At 44.2% G+C, this 18,518-nt stretch overlaps 1 protein-coding gene across 14 annotated transcripts in view; it reads right to left on the bottom strand.

The window, feature by feature from the left end:
* The window catches only part of WWOX (WW domain containing oxidoreductase), a 1,143,691-nt gene that overhangs the window by 540,989 nt on the left and 584,184 nt on the right, over positions 1 to 18,518 (bottom strand). For 7 of the 14 annotated variants that reach the window (XR_013530200.1, XR_013530201.1, XR_013530202.1 and 4 more), the window contains one exon: positions 1 to 18,518. This exon is cut by the window's left edge; it is cut by the window's right edge. The exons of 6 other annotated variants lie outside the window; for them this stretch is intronic. The gene's annotated coding sequence lies outside the window, so the exon portion shown is untranslated. One more of the 14 variants, XR_013530198.1, reaches the window with a different exon arrangement.

Below are 18,518 nucleotides of genomic sequence, written 5' to 3'. Positions count from 1 at the left end.
TCACTTTCCAGTGTGGAGGGGGAGGGCAGTGAGACAAAAGAGAAAGTAGACAGATAAAATAGAGAAATACATGATGCCTGCTATTGAGAAAAGTAAAGCAGGATAGAGATTCAGGGACAGCAGAGTTTGGAAAGAAATCTGCTATTTTAAATAGTGGCTAAGGATGCCTTTCCTGAGAAGGAGATATTTGGGCAAAGATCCATAGGAGGAGAGGGGGCTACTTTTTAGAAATAAAATTAGGCCGGGCGCAGTGGCTCAAGCCTGTAATCCCAGCACTTTGGGAGGCCGAGGCAGGTGGATCACGAGGTCAAGAGATCGAGACCATCCCGGTCAACATGGCGAAACCCCATGTCTACTAAAAATACAAAAAATTAGCTGGGTGTGGTGGTGCGTGCCTGTAATCCCAGCTACTCAGGAGGCTGAGGCAGGAGAATTGCCGGAACCCAGGAGGCGGAGGTTGCAGTGAGCCGAGATTGCGCCATTGCACTCCAGCCTGGGTAACAAGAGCGAAACTCCGTCTCAAAAAAAAAAAAAGAAATAAAATTAATTTGGAGACAGGAAACTGGACACCTAAAAAATGTGTGGTTCTGTACTTAGATGGGAGCACAAAGGAAATAAAACCTGATGTCACTGACCACCCTCAGTTCCCGTTTCCTCTGTTTTAATGCCAGTGAATGTTTTCTGGACACATCCTATGTGCCAGGCACTGCCCAAACACTTTATATAACTGAGTTCACCACCAAGAGATAAGATATAGACCAGAGATGGAAAGAGTCACCACACGCAGGCCCCAGGCAGGCATCGTAAAAGGCGAAAAGTCAGGATTCTCAAAATGTAAACAACAGGGAGTGTCGAGGGTGGCACACCTATCCGTACTAGGGCAGACAGCTGCTAAAGAGTAACTGACCAGAGAACAGCCTCAGGATTTCTGACCTGTGTTCTTGAGAGAAGCTGGACATCGGAATTTTTTTGTGAAATTTCCTAACTTGAAAACATTGGCAAGCCATTACAAGTTTTCAAAAACAGGACGCAGGCCAAAATTTTATTTCCAAATGTTTTCAGGATGCATAGGATCTGAATAGTACGTTTTCAACCTCCGGCAGAGAGAGTAGATTATGAGTACATAGAAGAACCCAAAACATTTGCAGGGATCCTGACCCTTATACCCTGAGGCTGGGTATAATTCATGTCTGAAAAAAGCCTGATTGCCTGGGACCTCTCATGCGTCTGCCCAGGAAACAGCAAGCTTTGGAGTCTAGTAAGCACTGTGCCCTTATATGTGGCTAGGATATAATGCTAATGGGAATTTCACTGCAAAAACAGCTCATGGTTCGTTACCAAAAAAAAGTACACTAGATATTAATAAAAACTGCTTTTGTTGACATTTTTAATTTGCTTATGTTCTACCAATAAAAACGCATTTGGCAAAATAGTCCAGAGGAAACACCGTTTTTATTCAAAACTGTTTTTCTTCCCCTTTCACTTGATATTTCTAAATTAACTTATCAATAATGTATTAAAGTAATACTCGAAGAATGGAACAATACTGCACCTTTAAGAAAATATTATTTTTCCTGAGGTCCTATCAAGGTAAATTTGATCAGTATTCAAAGAATGAGCAAAGCACTTCAACCATTTATTTCAATAAAAGAAGACTTAGCTGAAAGGAGTATAAATGATGAGAACTTGCTTTAAACTGATTTATTCCCTGCAGCAATAAAAGGAATGTTTCTTCACTCAGCTGTTTAATATGCAAATATGCAGAACATCCAGCCCCTGACAGCACATCATTAATAAAACCTTGCACTGAGCAGAGCGCCCGATATTTCATCCTGATGAAAATACATGATGATGATTTTAGACTGTGGACTTTTAGAGTTAGAACAATGTGCTTTCCTGGTGATGAAACCCACCAGTCACCGAAGGTGGGGGTGGGGAGTTTTTAGATAAGTGATCCAATTTCTGCAACAGGAAGTCCTAGAGTTAAAAAAAAAAAAAAATGGGAAATACAGAGGGCTGTTAAGAGCTTATGCTACCAAGGCCCAGTGACAACATCTAAATGGAGGGCAACGCAGGAACAAAAGGGGCAAAAGGCTGAGACGCTCGCTTCCTGCGGGATGGTAGCATGTTAATTTTCTGTGTTTTGTTTTGGACTCTGTAGAGAGCATGTCGCTCGATATGCTTGAGGGTAGCTTTATTTCCAAATGGAACAAGACAGTAAGCTATAGAGAAAACACAGGGCTCAGGAATTTGAACCCTTGGGGGCCCTCAGTCTGGTCGTCTGGTGATTGCCCCAGATTTGTTTATGGAGTAGTAACTTGGGATTACGCTCAGATTCTTAAACAAGCAGTGGAGAAGAAGCTAAAAAACATTCTTTGTACTAGATGATCTGCTTTCCCTTTCCACTAAAATCTTGGATTGATATAAATAATACATGGTGGGACAGTGATGGTTTGACATTTCCCCCAGCCTTCTTTATGAATTCTTTTTGTTTTCTTTTTTTTTTTTTTTTTGAGACAGAGTCTTGCTCTGTTGCCCAGGTTGGAGTGCAGTGGCACAATCTCCGCTCACCGCAACCTCTGCCTCTGGGATTCAAACAGTTCTTCCACCTCAGCCTCCCAGACGCCTACCACCATGCCCGGCTAATTTTTGTATTTTTTTTTTTTTAATAGAGACGGGGTTTCACTGTGTTAGGCAGGATCTCGATCTCCTGACGTGATCCACCCACCCGGCCTCCCAAAGTGCTGGGATTACAGGTGTGAGCCACTGTGCCCAGCTATAACTTCTTATAGTTTCCAAATTTTTTATAATGAGTATGCCAGAGATATGGTCAGAAAAGTCATGATTTTTTAAAAAAATTATTTTCTTCTAGTAATTTTTATTTTTAGTAGAGACAAGTTCTTGCTATGTTGCCCAGGCTAGTCTCAAACTCCTGGACTCAAGTGATTCTTCTGCCTTGCCGTCCCAACGTGCTGGGGTTACAAACAGGAGCCACTGCACCTGGCCAGAAAAATCACATTTTTTAAATTTTGTTTTTTAAAACCATATAGATGGGCTAGTGCTCAGGGACATCCGAGGTTGTTAGCACTAGGGTAGGAGGCTTTCTCACTGCTTTGTAGAACCATCACATGAACCCCCGGTGCTGCTCTAAGAATAAATATCCGTGAGGGCTGGGCGCAGTGGCTCAAGCCTGTTATCCCAGCACTTTGGGAGGCCGAGGCGGGTGGATCACGAGGTCAAGAGATCGAGACCATCCTGGTCAACATGGTGAAACCCCGTCTCTACTAAAAATACAAAAAACTAGCTGGGCATGGTGGCGCGTGCCTGTAATCCCAGCTACTCAGGAGGCTGAGGCAGGAGAATTGCCTCAACCCAGGAGGCGGAGGTTGTGGTGAGCCGAGATCGCGCCATTGCACTCCAGCCTGGGTAACAAGAGCGAAACTCCATCTCAAAAAAAAAAAAAGAATAAATATCTGTGAAATGGTTAAATGAGTTACTAGTTGTAAGTGCTTACAACTGTGCCTGGAACATGGCAAGGCCCATAAAAGTATTTGTTAAATAAATAAACAATAAATTAGATTAAATAAAGTACTTTAGTCTGCAGAGATGAGTTTCTGTAAATATTATTTACTTATGTAGATGAAGGATATGAGAACTCTGGGTTATTTTAATCTTTATATTAACCTGACTACAGTTTATGGTTCTTGTCTAAATGATAGCTGTAGCTTAGAGAACTTCTGAATTAAAAGCCCAGCTTCTCCACTTGATTCCGTGTGATCTTGAGTGAGTCACTTGCCTCCAGAAACCGTATTGTCCTCATCTGTTAAATACATACGAAAATAATCGGACTTATCTTGATGAAGGTTTTGAGGATTCAGTGTGATCATCCCATCGTCTCTGTAAACATTCAGCACAGTGCCTTGCCCAGAGCAGAGGCTTACGCGTACCATTTCCACAACACTTACTATGTAATCAACATTGTACATATATAACGTTAACACAAATATTTAAGATAACTCTTCAAGGTAACCACGGTTAATCACGTTTCACTGCGGGAAAAATAAGGGCGGACGACTTGAACAAGCCCACGTACACACCTTGGTCTTGAACTTGAGTCTGTCACCAAGCCTACATTATATACAGGCTTTAGCCAGATCTGTCCTTTCTTTTAGAAAAAAGACACAGTGATTGTTTAAAAACACATGGGAAGAGTACCTGTCCTTCTATCACTTCTATTTTCAGTTGGTCATATTCAAAGACTCTCCTTCTGGTCTTGTTTCCTTTTGTTTGTTTAATAAGTATTTAAAAACAAGTGAGGTTAAAGGGCAGGAGGGAGGCAGGAGATAAAGGCACATGGCCAAGAGTGTGGGTCCTAATGCTTAGGAGAAAATAGTGAGAGTAAACGATGAAGTTCCCTGCAGCCACATTGTTTTGTCAAAAGTTTTTTTTTTTAGGAAAAGGCTACTAATATCTGCAATCCATGAGATCACCTACAATTTCAGATCACTTGAGAATAAGAAGTCAGTGAGCAGGTTCTTCAAATCTCTGATGGTGACTCTTCAGGAAAGATGAATTAGGCCAGGTGCAGTGGCTCACACCTGTAATCCCAGCACGTCTGGAAGCCAAGATGGGTGGATCACTTGAGGTCAGGAGTTGGAGAACAGCCTGGCCAATGTGGTGAAATCCTATCTCTACTAAAAATACAAAAATTAGCTGGGCATGGTGGCAGGTGCCCAAAGTCCCAGCTGCTTGGGAGGTTGAGGCAGGAGAATCACTTGAACTCAGGAGGCACAGGTTGCAGTGAGCCGAGATCACACCACGGCACTCCAGCCTGGGTGAAAGAGCAAAACTCCATCTCAAAGAAGAAAAAAACAAGAACAAGATGAACTGGTCGGAAAGAGTTGAACGGGGAGTGCTTTGCCACATCTCTTACGCACCCCACACTCCTGCCTCTCTCTGTCACGTGTTCTCTTCACCCAACCAAAAAATAAGTTTCCGAGCCAAAGGCAAGAGAGCTGTTGGATTTTATTTCCAAATATTTCAATTATAAATCAATCATTTAGCAAAATTCCACGAAGTTTGCAAAATTTCCCTTTGAATCAGTTCCCACCGAGAATCCAAAAAGTCTTGGGGGCAAAATTTCAAGCGGTCTCTTGCAGGTTTAGTAAACTTCTCCAAGCTAGTGCTTTCCATGTTTCTGATTTTATGTGCTCTGTAACACACCCTCATAACTCAAATGGGATGAACCAATTAAACATTTCCCTGTAGTCTCTAAAATAGCTGCTCTTGGCATGTTTTTTGCATGGCACAAACCTCTGCGGGAGGATACGATAGAAATCTTGCACTATTTAAATATAGAATTGGGACATCAAAGAAAGGGTTGTATTGAAATAACATGGATAATTAAGGAAGTGGAGAACAGTAATAACTGATTTACATAAAATGCTAATGAGTCTCTTGACTTGTTTGGCAATTTGCACTTTAGGCTTGGTAACGGTGGCTCCAAATTTATGATCTAATTTTTATTTTAATATTTTCTTTTAGCAAGTCGTAACCAACACTAATGGGTGCCAGCCAATGTCGAACTTCTCTCCCCTCCAACCATCCAGAAGCTTCTCTTTCCTATCAAGTATGCAGGGCGTGGGGATATAACTGGCCCGTGAGTTTCCCGGAAGCGCTGTTTCAGTGGTGTTTGCGTGTTATGGGTGCCGTGTCATTACCGATGATCAAGTGTTCCAAACGTTCACAGCTGGCTAAGCTAACCGGGCTGGAGAACAAATGTGGTGTTACAGAGGTGATGGGTGTCCTTGTACGGCCAGCTCTTCGCTTCTCAGAGAAAGAGACTGGGGCAGGTCATCCTCTCTCCAGGCTAGCGCTTATTTTGCACCATTCTCCGGTACCTTTCTTTTCCGAGAAGAAATTATAGGCTCTGAAAATTCCTGTTTTATTGAACTCTTCTACCGATCTCACCTCACAGGGCCACAGCCTCCCATGAATGAGAATGAGGACTTGAGCTGTTCCTTCAGGACATGTCTGCACGCTGACCTTCAGCGTACCCGATTTCCCTCTGAGTCCTCTAAGCATGATCCATTGCTTTCTCAGGCCATTCCCCCTTCACCCCATTGATGGGTTTCAAAGCTACTTAAATTTCCAAGTCCTGATGCGCTGCGGCGGTGGCCGGGGCTCTCTGCCTTGCCCTCTTATGGATTGCGCAAGGTCACTGCCGGGGAGAGGAAGGAGGCAGGCACGGCATTTATCAGGATGTATTGCTTTACTTTTTCTATCCATCACCAAGACGATGATTCTATTTTAGTGAAAATCCATTGAACTCCGATCAAGTCAGATGGCTGTTATCATTGGAAACTCAAGAGCTGTCAGGCCATAATCAGTACAAATGCTGGACCCTAAAATGGGGGGCTGTGGACCGGGGATGGTCCTCTGGGAATCCTTGTCGTCATTCTCGTTTTTAAAATTTAATCTGATCACTTTTATTTAAGTCTCTTTTCAGTTGCTCTCCTTGCAAAGGGTAAGGTCTGGTTCTGCAAGTTGGAATGAACCGATTACAGGCAATCTAGGCACAGTTTGGAGACACAGTGACTTCTCCTGCGGTGCTACACTGACTACCCTGGGCCTAATGACCTGGCTGCCCGTTAGAACACCAGTGCATGCCTGAATGATCACAGGAACCTGACCAGCCTTAGTCAAAATCACCCATCTATACATTATTCTGCGGTCTCCTCAATACATATATTTTTTCTGATCATTGCACTTAGCCATAGAATGCGACGTTAACAAGCCAGTCAGCCTTGAGAGCTGCATTTTCATGATAAATGCCCCCGCTTGTATTTGCATGTGTTTGGGAAAGTTTTATTCTATGGTTATCACCTGGAACATGGAAAAGGAAAATTCTCAAGCTCCCAGAAAATTTATTTTTGGTTTGTCTTCTGGTCATGGATTTAATTAAATCTGACATTTGAATAAAATCATTTAAAGGTATTTGCTGCCCTGCCGGTATTCTAAACTTTTACAAAAGTGGGGAGCTGTGAAATAGGCTAACAGAGTGCTTTTTAATCATTATCCTATAGCTCAAAGTCATACTTAACTCTTAACTACCCAAAAGCGGATGATGTTCCTGCTTTTCGGTAGTAGATTGCCAAGGATTGTATTTCTTCCATTACCCAGTTGAAGGCCAAATCCTAATGGATTGGGATAAGAAGGAATGAAGTCAGACACTCAAGAGCGTAATGCCTGTGTGTCTACCTCACCAGTTTTTAAAATGTAAAGCGGTTTAATTTACATGCATTTTTCTACTTTGCAATCCATACCTTTCTTCCTTTTTATTAGCAAGGGAAATTGAATATTGATGGTGCTTTCTTAAATAAACTTACATTCTAAATAATAGCAACAATAATTAGGGTAACTATTAATTGGTCACCTACTCTGAATCAGGTATCCTGCCAAATGCTTTACATACACTCTCATTTAGGTCTTACAATCGCCTCCAAATGAGACAGGGAATCTCCTCTTTACAGACAAGGAAACCAGGGCTCTGAGAGCACCTGTAATTAACCGGGTTATCATACAAACTAGAAGGGGCAGGGACTAAATAAGCTAAACCATCAAAAGTATCTATTCTGGCTTCCTAGGGCCACAGGCAAGGTGACTTAAAATAACAGAAATTTATTTGTGTTTCATCTTCTAATTTTTGAGACACGGTCTCGCGCTGTCGCCCAGGCCGGAGTGCAGTGGCACAATCTCCGCTGACTCCGACCTCCACACCCTAGGCTCAAACAATCCCTTCATCTCAGCTTCCCAGGTAGGTGGGACTACAGGCATGCCCCAACACACCCAGCTAATTTTTGGTAGAGACAGGGTCTCATCGTGTTGCCCAGGCTGGTCTCCAACTCCTGGGCTGAAGTGATCAGACTGCCTCAGCCTCCGAAAGTGCTGGGATTATAGGCATGAGCCACTGCACCTGGCCCAACAGAAATGTATTCTTTCGTAGTTCAGGAAGCCAGAAGTTTGAAATCTGAGTGTCTGCAGAATGAGTCCCTTCTGGGAGTTCTGCAGGAGAAACCACTACAGGCTCTGTTCCAGCTTCTGGTGGTTGCCACAGCCTTGGCATTCCTTGGCTTGCAGATGGCGTCACTCCAACCTTTACTTCTGTCCTGACATCACCTTCCTCTCTCGGTGTCTCTGTTCTGTCTCTCCTGAGGACATTCTTATTGGATGTAGGGTCCGCCCTAAACGAGCAGGATCACATCCCCAACTCTATCTTTACGTTAGTCACAGCTATAAACATCTTATTTCCGGATGTGTGGAGTGGCTCACACCTGTAATCCCAGCACTCTGGGAGGTCAAGGCAGGAGGACAGCTTCAGCAGAACAGTTTGAGACTAGCCTGGGCAAGATGGAAAGACCCTATCTCTATTTATTAAATAAAAAATATATATATATTTTAATTGAAAAGGCCTTATTTCCAAATGAGGTCACATTCTGAGGTTCCAGGTGGACATGAATTTAGGGAAAACATTACTCATCCACTACAACAACCATGTGGAATCCAAACCTGGGGCTGGCTAGATTGAAGCATGTGTACCCAGCCTTTATCCCATAATCCACATTCAGAGGGCATGACTTCCAATCACACACCTCTGGTAAGTTTCTCAGAGATGAGGCCTAATAGTTCCCATAAGGTAACATACCAATGCTTTTCCTGCATATTTCCCGGATGAACCAGGGTCACTGGGGAGCCTGGAAAGGTGTTTCCTTCCAAAATCACAGGAAAGTTGGAAAAGACAGATGCACAGAAAAACAACCAAGGATATGACTCTGGGTAGAAGAGTGCTGGCATTCAACACAAGCTGCCTGACCTTCCTAAACCCCAGCTGTGGTTAGAGCTCGACCTGCTGGTGAAAGGAAACCAGAGAATGAGGGATGAACAAGAGCTCAGCTGGCCTCTACTGACGCAGAGAAGCCCTCACGTCAAAGAGGGAGCTTCCGGAAGCGGCCGGGAACAGGAATTTAAAATTCTTGGCCACCATTCATTCCCCCTTCCTGCCTCTGGAGGAAAAAGAAAAACAAGCCAATAACAGCTTTACATTATTGGTGCGGGAGGATGAGGGGAGAAAAGGCAACTGTTTTGAGAGGACTTGTTCTAATAATAAGATTTTGCTGATGAAAAAGCGGTACATGTGCAAGAAAGCAACACAACATGGAGAGAAACTATTTTTTTTTCTCCCTAAGTAAAATTTTATTAGAGATTATTCTGAACAAAGAAGTCTTATGAGTCACTGAAATAGTCAATATGGGTACCATGCAGGATACATGGATGCCAATTTCAAGGGAACACGTATTGAAGGGAAGAAAGGCAATTATCCAATTAATTGTATCTAGTTTTTTTTTAGCTCAAACAAAAATTCTAATGCGTTTGGAATAGAAACAAGTGACATATTTGTGATGGATATCTGAAACTGGCTCATTTAGTTTCTGTTCACCTTCCTGCTAGGTCAGGGCTTCTCGACCTGGGCACTTGGACGTTTGGGGCTGGGAAACTGGTTGTGGTAGGGACTGTGCCATGGACTTCAGGGTGTTGGGCAGCATCCCTGGCCTTGACCCACTAGATGAGAGTAGCATCTCTTCCTCCCTCCAGTTGTGACAACTAAAAAATGTCCCAGCCATTGTAAAACATCCCCCTCCCCCACTCCCTGGGGAGCAATGTGGCCCCTGGATCCTGCTATGCTAGTTGAAAAAGTTGGAGCTAAAACTCCCTTTCCAGACTCCATTGCAAGTTTGGTTATGGACACAAATCCATCCCATCAATTGCTGGGTGCTGCCGTGGGATACTTGGGATAGCAGATGTGTGGAAAGGGCCACATCCAGCTTCTTTGGGGCTTCTCCTCTTAGCAAAGGAGTGTGCGAAGCAAGTTTTCTGTCTTCTTCTTTCTTCTGTTCTGGCATCACTTCTCCAGCTTCCTGGTGGTGGAGATGGGGACACAGCAACACAGGTAGCTTTGGCTTACCCATCTGCTGAGCTTCAATTGTAGCTTCAGTGGAAGGACCTTCCTGGAGGGTCACTTTTGTATTATTCAGGGAGCTTCTTTGAAGGTCAACCTCAAAACTACTCTTTTAGCTTTTGCAACAATTTTGTATCTGTCAAATTGCCTTTATTAAATCTCTCCCTTTTCAAAACATAAAGAGGTTTGCATATCCTACATGGAGTCCCCATGAAGACAAGCTGCCAGGGAATTACCAAGTGAACACCATGTGTCTCATCAGGAAGACGCAGACATGCTCTGAAGATGCCCATGTCTCAGCTGCTCTACCTGCTCCTCCCTCTGTTCAGAACGGACTTTTTCCCCACCACTCAACTTACAGGGTGGTCCAACTACAAACACCCATTGAGACTCCAAAGCCCATCTGATGCTCGCTTTTCTGTCATAAAGATTCCTCCTCCATACTTCCTTATCCTCATCCCTTACTGTCACTCCTTCACCTGCTCCCAGCAGATAACTTCTCCTGTCTCGTAACTTTGTCACTCCCCTTGACAAACTAAATGTTCTAATTGTTTGTTCCTGCTTGTTCTTACTAAACTGAAAGATCCTAATTCATTCCTGTGTCCCCAGTGCTTAGCTCAGAGTAAGAATATAATGTATGACGAAGGGAGAGGCAAAGGAATGAACGGAATCTTGTAATGTCATTCCTGGTTGCCGCAGGACATTTATCTCGTGGTTCTCGCCCTCTAAGCAATTAGGGAATTCCCAAGAGGAGTCAAGATGAACAGGAGAAAAGACAGACACGGGGGATTGAGAATTAGGTTGCATGGTTTTTGTTTGTTTGTTTTTTGTTTTGAGACAAAGTCTGGCTCTATCCCGGGTTGGAGTGCAATGGCGCGATCTCGGCTCTCACGGCAACCTCTGCCTCGCAGGTTCCAGCAATTCTCCTGCCTCAGCCTCCCGAGTACCTGGGGTTACAGGCATGCACCACCAAGCCTGGCCAATTTTTTTGTATTTTTAGTAGAGATGGTGTTTCATTCTGTTGCCCAGGCTGGTCTCGAATTCCTCACCTCAAGTGATCCACCCTCCTAGGCCTCCCAGAATGCTGGGTTTACAGGCATGAACCACTGTGCCCAACCAAGTTGTATGGTTTCGATGGCTAGCGTATTTAAGAAGAGTGTTGGCTGAGAGCAGCGTAGAGTGCGATGTGACAGAGGCAAAGGGCATATCTTAGAGACCTGTGAAGAACACACACGGAAGTATAGGATGGAAATTATACACTGCTCAGTGACAAACAATGCCTTATAGCACAGGCAAACAGATGCAAGCCAGTGAGAGAGAAAGACAGACACAAAGGCGAGAGTTCTCAAATGACTTCATCTGAACAATGAACACAGTAATGGGTGTTGTCATCGGTATTTTCTTCATTATCATTTTTAATTTTCTAAAAAAGTAGGATGCAAAAAAAGTATGTGTATGTTGAGATAATCTACTAAATAAAAATGTTAGCATTTCTGAGCTCAAAAATCATGTTAAAAGAGACTTAGCACTGTGCTACTAGAAAGATAGTCTACTATAAGGGGCAGAACCCAAAATTTAAATGGCAAAGAGCTGCAGACATGTTCACCCACAGAGTCTCATGGAAGCTGCTAGCAAACACATCAAGTGGTGTGTAAAGGAGGAAGAGAGGGAAAAGCATTATTTTAGACCTGACTAACTTTAAAAAACAAGTATACAAAGATCCGATATTCAAAACTCCTCTGATCCTTATGTAAGAGACTTTTAATTCAGCCAGCATTTGGGTTTTAGGGTTAGGGATAACAAGAAGACAACTGAACTTCCCCCAAACCCCTTTAAAGTCCTTTTGTGACAGAACTGTCACCCCCTGGATAACAACACTGTCTCGGGAGAAGCTGCCTTCTGACTTACATCTGAATTTAATACGAAGCCTCCTTAGGAAGCCTTCTTAGAAGGCTGCATGCCATGAGAATTCAATGCAAACTTTTATCTTTCCTTTCTAGATCTCCTCCTTTCAATCACTAATCTCTCCAGGAAAGAACACAACCAAACAGTTCCATTAGGTAAGAGGCAGATGGAACTGATGTAAATCCCCCCTGAATTAATGGACCTGCTCTTTGCTGCACGATGGCCCTTCCCAAGATGACCTTGCCAATCAGCGGATCTTGTCTTGTCTGCATTTTCCAGCGACTCCAGGCCCACATGCAGCTGAAGGAATCTGCTTTATTTCTCAAGTCAGTACCCCAATCAAATGGTCCTAGAGGCTGAATACAATTTGCTGACCTAGGCAGATCTTTAAAATGGTTTTTTAAAGGCAAATTACAATATTCAAGTTTGTAAAAACAGGCTGTAAGTATGTGACGGCGTGACGCACTGTGTGGGACTCGGGTTGCTGTGATGTATAAAGCTGAATTCCCTCTAGGTAGGGTGGTGGAAGTAAGGAGTTAGGTTATGACACAGTTACAGGTAACCCCAAATCTCAGGGTCTTTCTGCTTGCTTGTTTTTTTTAAAGAGACAAGATCTTGCTCTGTCATCCAGGCTCGAGGGCAGTGGTGAGATTACAACTTACTATACAGCCTTGACCTCCTAGTTTCAAGCAATCCTGCCTTAGTCTCCTGAGTAGCTGGGACTACAACAGCACACCACCACACTCAGCTAATCTTTTACATTTTTTGTCAAGACGGGGTCTCACTATGTTGACCAGGATGTTCTCAAACTCCTGGCTTCAAGCAATCTTCCAGCCTCGGCCTCCCAAAGCGTTGGGATTACAGGTGTGAGCCACTGTGCCTGGCCCTCAAATCTCACTGTCTTGGCCAGGCGCAGTGACTCACATCTGTAATCCCAGCCCGTTGGGAGGCCAAGGCAGGTGGATCACTTGAGGTCAGGAGTTCACGACCAGCCTGGCCAACATGGCGAAACTCCATCTTTACTCCATGGCAGAGCATGCCTCTAATTTCAGTTGCTTGGGAGGATGAGGTGGGAGAATCACTTGAACCTGGGAGGCAGAGGTTGCAGTGAGCCGAGACGGTGCCGCTGCACTCCAGCCTGGGTGACAGAGCAAATATCTTAAAGCCACAGTATCTTACAGCCACATCAGCGAAGCACAATTCATTTTTCCATGTCTGTCTTGGGTCAGCTCGGGATTCTTGTTTTTGTCTTACCTCTAGGACCCACCCTGAGAGGGCAATGAGAATCTGTAGAGGCAAAGCAGATTGTGATGAGGCGGACTGGAGGCTCTTTAAGTTTCCGCCTCAAAGAGAAACACGTCACTTCCGCCCAGATTCCACTGGCCACAGCAAGTCACGTGTCAGGAAAGTACAGCCTTCCCATGTGCCCAGATGGAGAGGAAAAACTCAGTAGTTATGAGTTACATTCAATAACTCAATCAATAATAATAATGCAGTTAATAGTTGCATTCAGACTTACAGCTGTGAATATCGCTACTGACTCCACGATGGGTACAGCAATGCCATGCCTAAATGAAACTCTCTTTCTAGGCTCCCTTAGGATGTGCGTAACAGGACGTGGCAGTGCCGGATTTCAGCCCGTGACTCCAGAAACCCGCCTGCCAACTTGGAAATCTGTTGCCCATCATCAGAGCTCACTACTCCAGGAACCCGGACCACCACAGAAAATTCCACAAAGCCCCGGCCTCTGCTATCTTTTGTCCCCATCACGTTTAGCTAATAGATGATCCTACCAATTCCCACTGGCAGCCCTTTGTAGTGTAATGAACAGGATGCAGGCTGATGAATGCAGCCGCTGCACAGAAAACGTCAGTTCTTTCATTAAGCAAACCTTCCCAAGTTCATTGTATTGAACCAGGGTTTAGGCTATTAGGCTGACACATGACAGAGCCAATTCTAGTCACATTGTAAGTGCCTATTCATGTTTGGCAAATTCCGTTTTACGCACATGCACACATTTAGAATTAGATTCTTGTTGCCTGCAAATTTTTTCCCCTTGAAATCTATTTTCCTATTTTTAACTGTTAATAATTAAGAAAAACCCCACTTTAATAATTGCGCCTCAAGGAGCCTGATACAGGAAGAACATAACGGATCACCACACTGAGTTTCTATTCTGCTGGCCGTTCAGCGTGCTTGGTCTTCCTAGACACACTGATATGGATACACTGGGCTCATCTATAAAAGGGAAAAAAATCGTAAAACATTGGCACACTGAATTTTGACACTGCTGGCTCTTCACTCTGTTCACATTTTAAGAGGGAAACATTATTTACAATCTTGGAATCCCTGCTAGTGAGAGGGGACAGGACAAAGGGCATCCTTCCAGGGTACAGGCTGGGAATGAGTCAGCCTGATCAAGGAAGAAGTTCAAAATATCCACAGCAGCCAAGAGCTGTGGCCACGTTTTCTCCAGCCTGCCACTTCCTACGTGGGCGTTCATTCCATGGCACTCATGCAGCACACACACAGTGGGTGCCTCCTGGGTGGTGAGCCCACACTGGGAGTCAGTGTGTACATGAAGAGTTAGCGTCTTGTGGTCCAGTGGGGGAGAAAGAGGAAAACTGACAATTACATTCAAATGCGCTTAGTGGGGTCATGTTTCCTGAATCTACCCTGGTTTATCTATCTCCATTATTACACCTGGTCACCATCATTGTTCTCTTAGATTCCTGGGTCACCTCCCAACATGGCCTTCAGCTTTCACTCCTACCTGCTACTGACTGCCCTTCTCATGGCAACCCTGGCATCTTTGAAGAGTGTGATTCAAATTATGTCACCTGTTTGCTTACCAACTCTGAGGAGTGATCACCAGAACTCAGGTAAAACTCAGACTTCACAGTGGCTGCATGTGTGTGGCTGCCCCCCGCCTTTATGGGATCACCTGTCATCCCCTCTTTCTCCAAACATACTGGCCACTTTCTCTCCCTTGAACACATCAATTGTGTCTCCACCCCAGGGCCTTTGCACTTACTGAAACTGTGCTTGGGATTTTCTTTGCTGAGATCTTTGCAAAGCTCTCTTCATTCAGGGTGTAGTTCAAATGTCACCTCCTCAAAAGTCATCTCTGATCACATAAACAATTGCTATTTTCTTCCACTACTTTATTTTAACTTAAATGATGTAAGACATGTCAAGACACTCCTCATAGTCATAGATGTCACTGCCAAGACATGCCATAAAAGGATATTGGAATCAGGCCACGCGTGGTGGGTCATGCGTATAATCCCAGCACTTTGGGAGGCCAAGGTGGGTGGATCACAAGGTGAGGAGCTCAAGACCAGCCTGGGCAATATGGTGAAACCCCGTCTCCACTAAAAATACAAATATTAGCCGGGCGTGGTGGGGAGCACCTGTAATTCCAGCTACTCAGGAGGCTAAAGTAGGAGAATCACTAGAACCTGGGAGGCAGAGGTTGCAGAGAGCTGAGACCATGGCATTGCAGTCAAGCATGGGTGACAGAGCAAGACTCTGTCTCATTTAATTAAAAAAATGATGTTGGAATGAAAATGTAAGTCTGCCCTAAAACTTTAAATGGATGTTCAAAGCAGCATTATTCATAGTAGAAAGAAATTACAAGCAACCTTTGGAAATGTTTATAAAGCTTTATCCATAATAGCCAGAAATAACCACATGTTCCTATAGCAGCATTATTCATAATAGCCAGAAAGCAGAAATGACATTAACTATGAACAGATAAACAGAATGTAATGCATTGATAAAATAGAATATTAATGGGCCACACAAGGCGATGAAGTAATAAACTGGTTCAAAGGTAATTACGCCGACCTAATACTAACACCACGTCCCTTATAAACATTACAGGAAACAAGTCAGTTGGCCACATACTGTATGATTCAATTTATATGGATATCCAAAATAGGCAAATTCATAGAAAGTCAATGAGTAGTTGTCAGGGATGGAGGGTATGGAATGGGAAATGTCCGCTAAGGGGTACAGGGTTTCTTTCGGGGGTGATCAAAATGTTCTGAAATTAGATAGTGGTGATGCTTGCACAACTCTGTCACTATACAATACGCCAATGAAATGTCCACTTTAAAAGGGAGAATAATAATCTCAGTCAAAAACCCAAAGTCATAGATGTGACTTCCAAGATTACGTTCAAAAACACCCTGGCTCCGTCTTCCCCACCAATTCTTGCACTCTCACTTTCTCATCGGGACACAAGCCAGCTGCCATGTCACAAGCTGCCTTTGGGGGGGGCCCATGTGGCAACAGTCAAAACCAATGGTCAAGAAGCCGAGTCCCAGAGTCCAGGAACCACCAAAAAACTGAATCTTGGCAATAACTACGCAACTTGGGAGTGGATCCTTCCCGGGTCCAGCCCCAGCCAATGACTGCCTCTTACCTACAGCCTGCAAGAGACGCTCCATCAGGCTCAGTTCTTCACCCAAAGAAAGCGAGATGGTAAACGTATATTGTTTTAAGTTTTTAAAAAACAGAATAAAAATCAAGCCCAGGACGGCCTGGTGCTCCTTCTGTTTTCCCACATTGCCTTATTCATCCTGCATTCTTGGAACGGGTCCCAAGAGCCTGCAAGTGGGGTCAGGATGAGCACCTGCATGGTAGGTGCTCCGTAAAGTTTTCTAGAACTCAGTAAAAATTTCTAATCCTCTTGTCTCCACATACAGCTAGAAAATTCTCTCAATGAGAAACAGAACAAATGAAAGAGAAAGAAATATACAAGTCTCATTATGCTCTCTTATTTCCCAATCCCTTATATTTATGTTAAATTCTGACCAAGACTCTCAGGGAATCCTGCTGACCTTGCCTTGCCCCTGACTGCAATATTCTTCTATGTACAGACAGGAGGTAGTTCTAACATCTGGCCTAGGTTGTACCAACCTCACTTATTCACTAGGCAATTCGTCCTCAGCGTAGCACCCCACTATGCCTCCCTGTGAAGCACTCAATCGTAACTTACTGCAAACCCCAAAGTCAGGCATTCACTGCTACCATACTACTACTACTATTATTATTATTATTGTTGTTTTGAGACAGACTCTTGCTCTGTCACTCAGGCTGGAGTGCAGAGACAAATCTAGGCTCACTGCAACCTCCACCTCCCGGGCTCAAACGATTCTCCCACCTCGGCTTCCTGAGTAGCTCAGACCACAGATGTGCATTACCACACCCAGATGATTTTTTCTATTTTTTGTAGAGATGAAGTTTTGTCTCAAGCTGGTTGCCCAGGCTGGTCTCAGACTCCTGGTATCCAATAGTCTCATTTGCATGCATTTTGTTTATTTTTATTTTTTCTGAGATGGAGTCTCACTCTGTTGCCCAGGCTGGAGTGCAATGGCGTGATCTCACCTCACTGCAACCTCTGCCTCTGGGCTGGGATTACAGGCACGTGCCACCATGCCTGGCTAATTTTTGTATTTTTACTAGGGACAGGGTTTCACAATGTTAGTCAGTCTTTTCTCGAACTCCTGACCTCATCAGGACCTCGAGATACACCCACCTCGGACTCCCAGAGTGCTGGGATTACAGGCATGAGCCATTGTACCCGGCCTATTAACTACTATTACTACAAGATGGCATCAGTCCAGAAACAATTTGCACCGCCCTTCCTTGAAGCTTTTCCCCCAAACATCCCATGCACAGAGCCCCCACCTCCTTGGCAACATGTCTCTTCCAAGACAGATTTATTACAGGGCTGTCAACACAATCCTACCTTTGTGGAAAAAGATAAAAATAAGAAACACCTTACAAGAAGATGCTGTGGTGAAAGCTAAATCATAAATGTTTGATAAGGAACGATCAAATCCAGACAAATAATTGTTCAATCCCACTTCGTATTAAGCAGATAGAGTCATACAGAAAATCAATGTGATGTATTGAAGGGGGGAGAAAACCGCCCAGCTTGGGACTGGACTACACAGTGTTATGAAGTGGGAGTTTCAGAAGAACCCTGCAGTACAATGACAACATCAGTTTCAAAGAGTGGCATGCTGATTGCTGAGCTGTGGGACCTGCCAATGGCATTTCGGTCCTCTCTGTCGTGGCTGCTGGAGATAATTTCCAGGGTGACACGGGCATTCTCGTGGGTGAATGGTAGAGAGGAAACTGGTTTAACCATTCTAGAGGATGATTTGGTAATTCTGGTAAAAATAATTGTTCCAAAGATGTACCTAGGGCCTTTGTTCCACCACTTCTGCTGCTGGGGACCCTCCCTTCCGATATCCTTGCTCAAGCAGACCAAATACACGTAAAGGAACATTCTTTACTACGTCATGTGTAATAGTAAGACATGGGGCCCAGCTTGGTGGCTCATGTCTGTAATCCCAGCACTTTGGGCTGCCAGGGAGGGCGGATCGCCTGAGGTCAGGAGTTTGAGATCAGCCTGGCCAACATGGAGAAACCCCTTCTCTGCTAAAAACACAAAAATTAGCTCGGTGGGGTGATAGGCCCCTGTAACTGCAGTTACTCGGGAGGCTGAAGCTGGAGAATCGCTTGAACCTGGGAGGCAGGGGTTGCAGTAAGCTGAAATCAAGCCACTGCAGACCAGCCTGGG

The sequence above is a fragment of the Callithrix jacchus genome, chromosome 20, assembly GCF_049354715.1.
Source record: "Callithrix jacchus isolate 240 chromosome 20, calJac240_pri, whole genome shotgun sequence".
Lineage (NCBI taxonomy): Eukaryota > Metazoa > Chordata > Mammalia > Primates > Cebidae > Callithrix > Callithrix jacchus.
The sequence above is the reverse complement of the archived record's forward strand: the minus strand, read 5'-3'. Positions and strand labels throughout refer to the sequence as shown.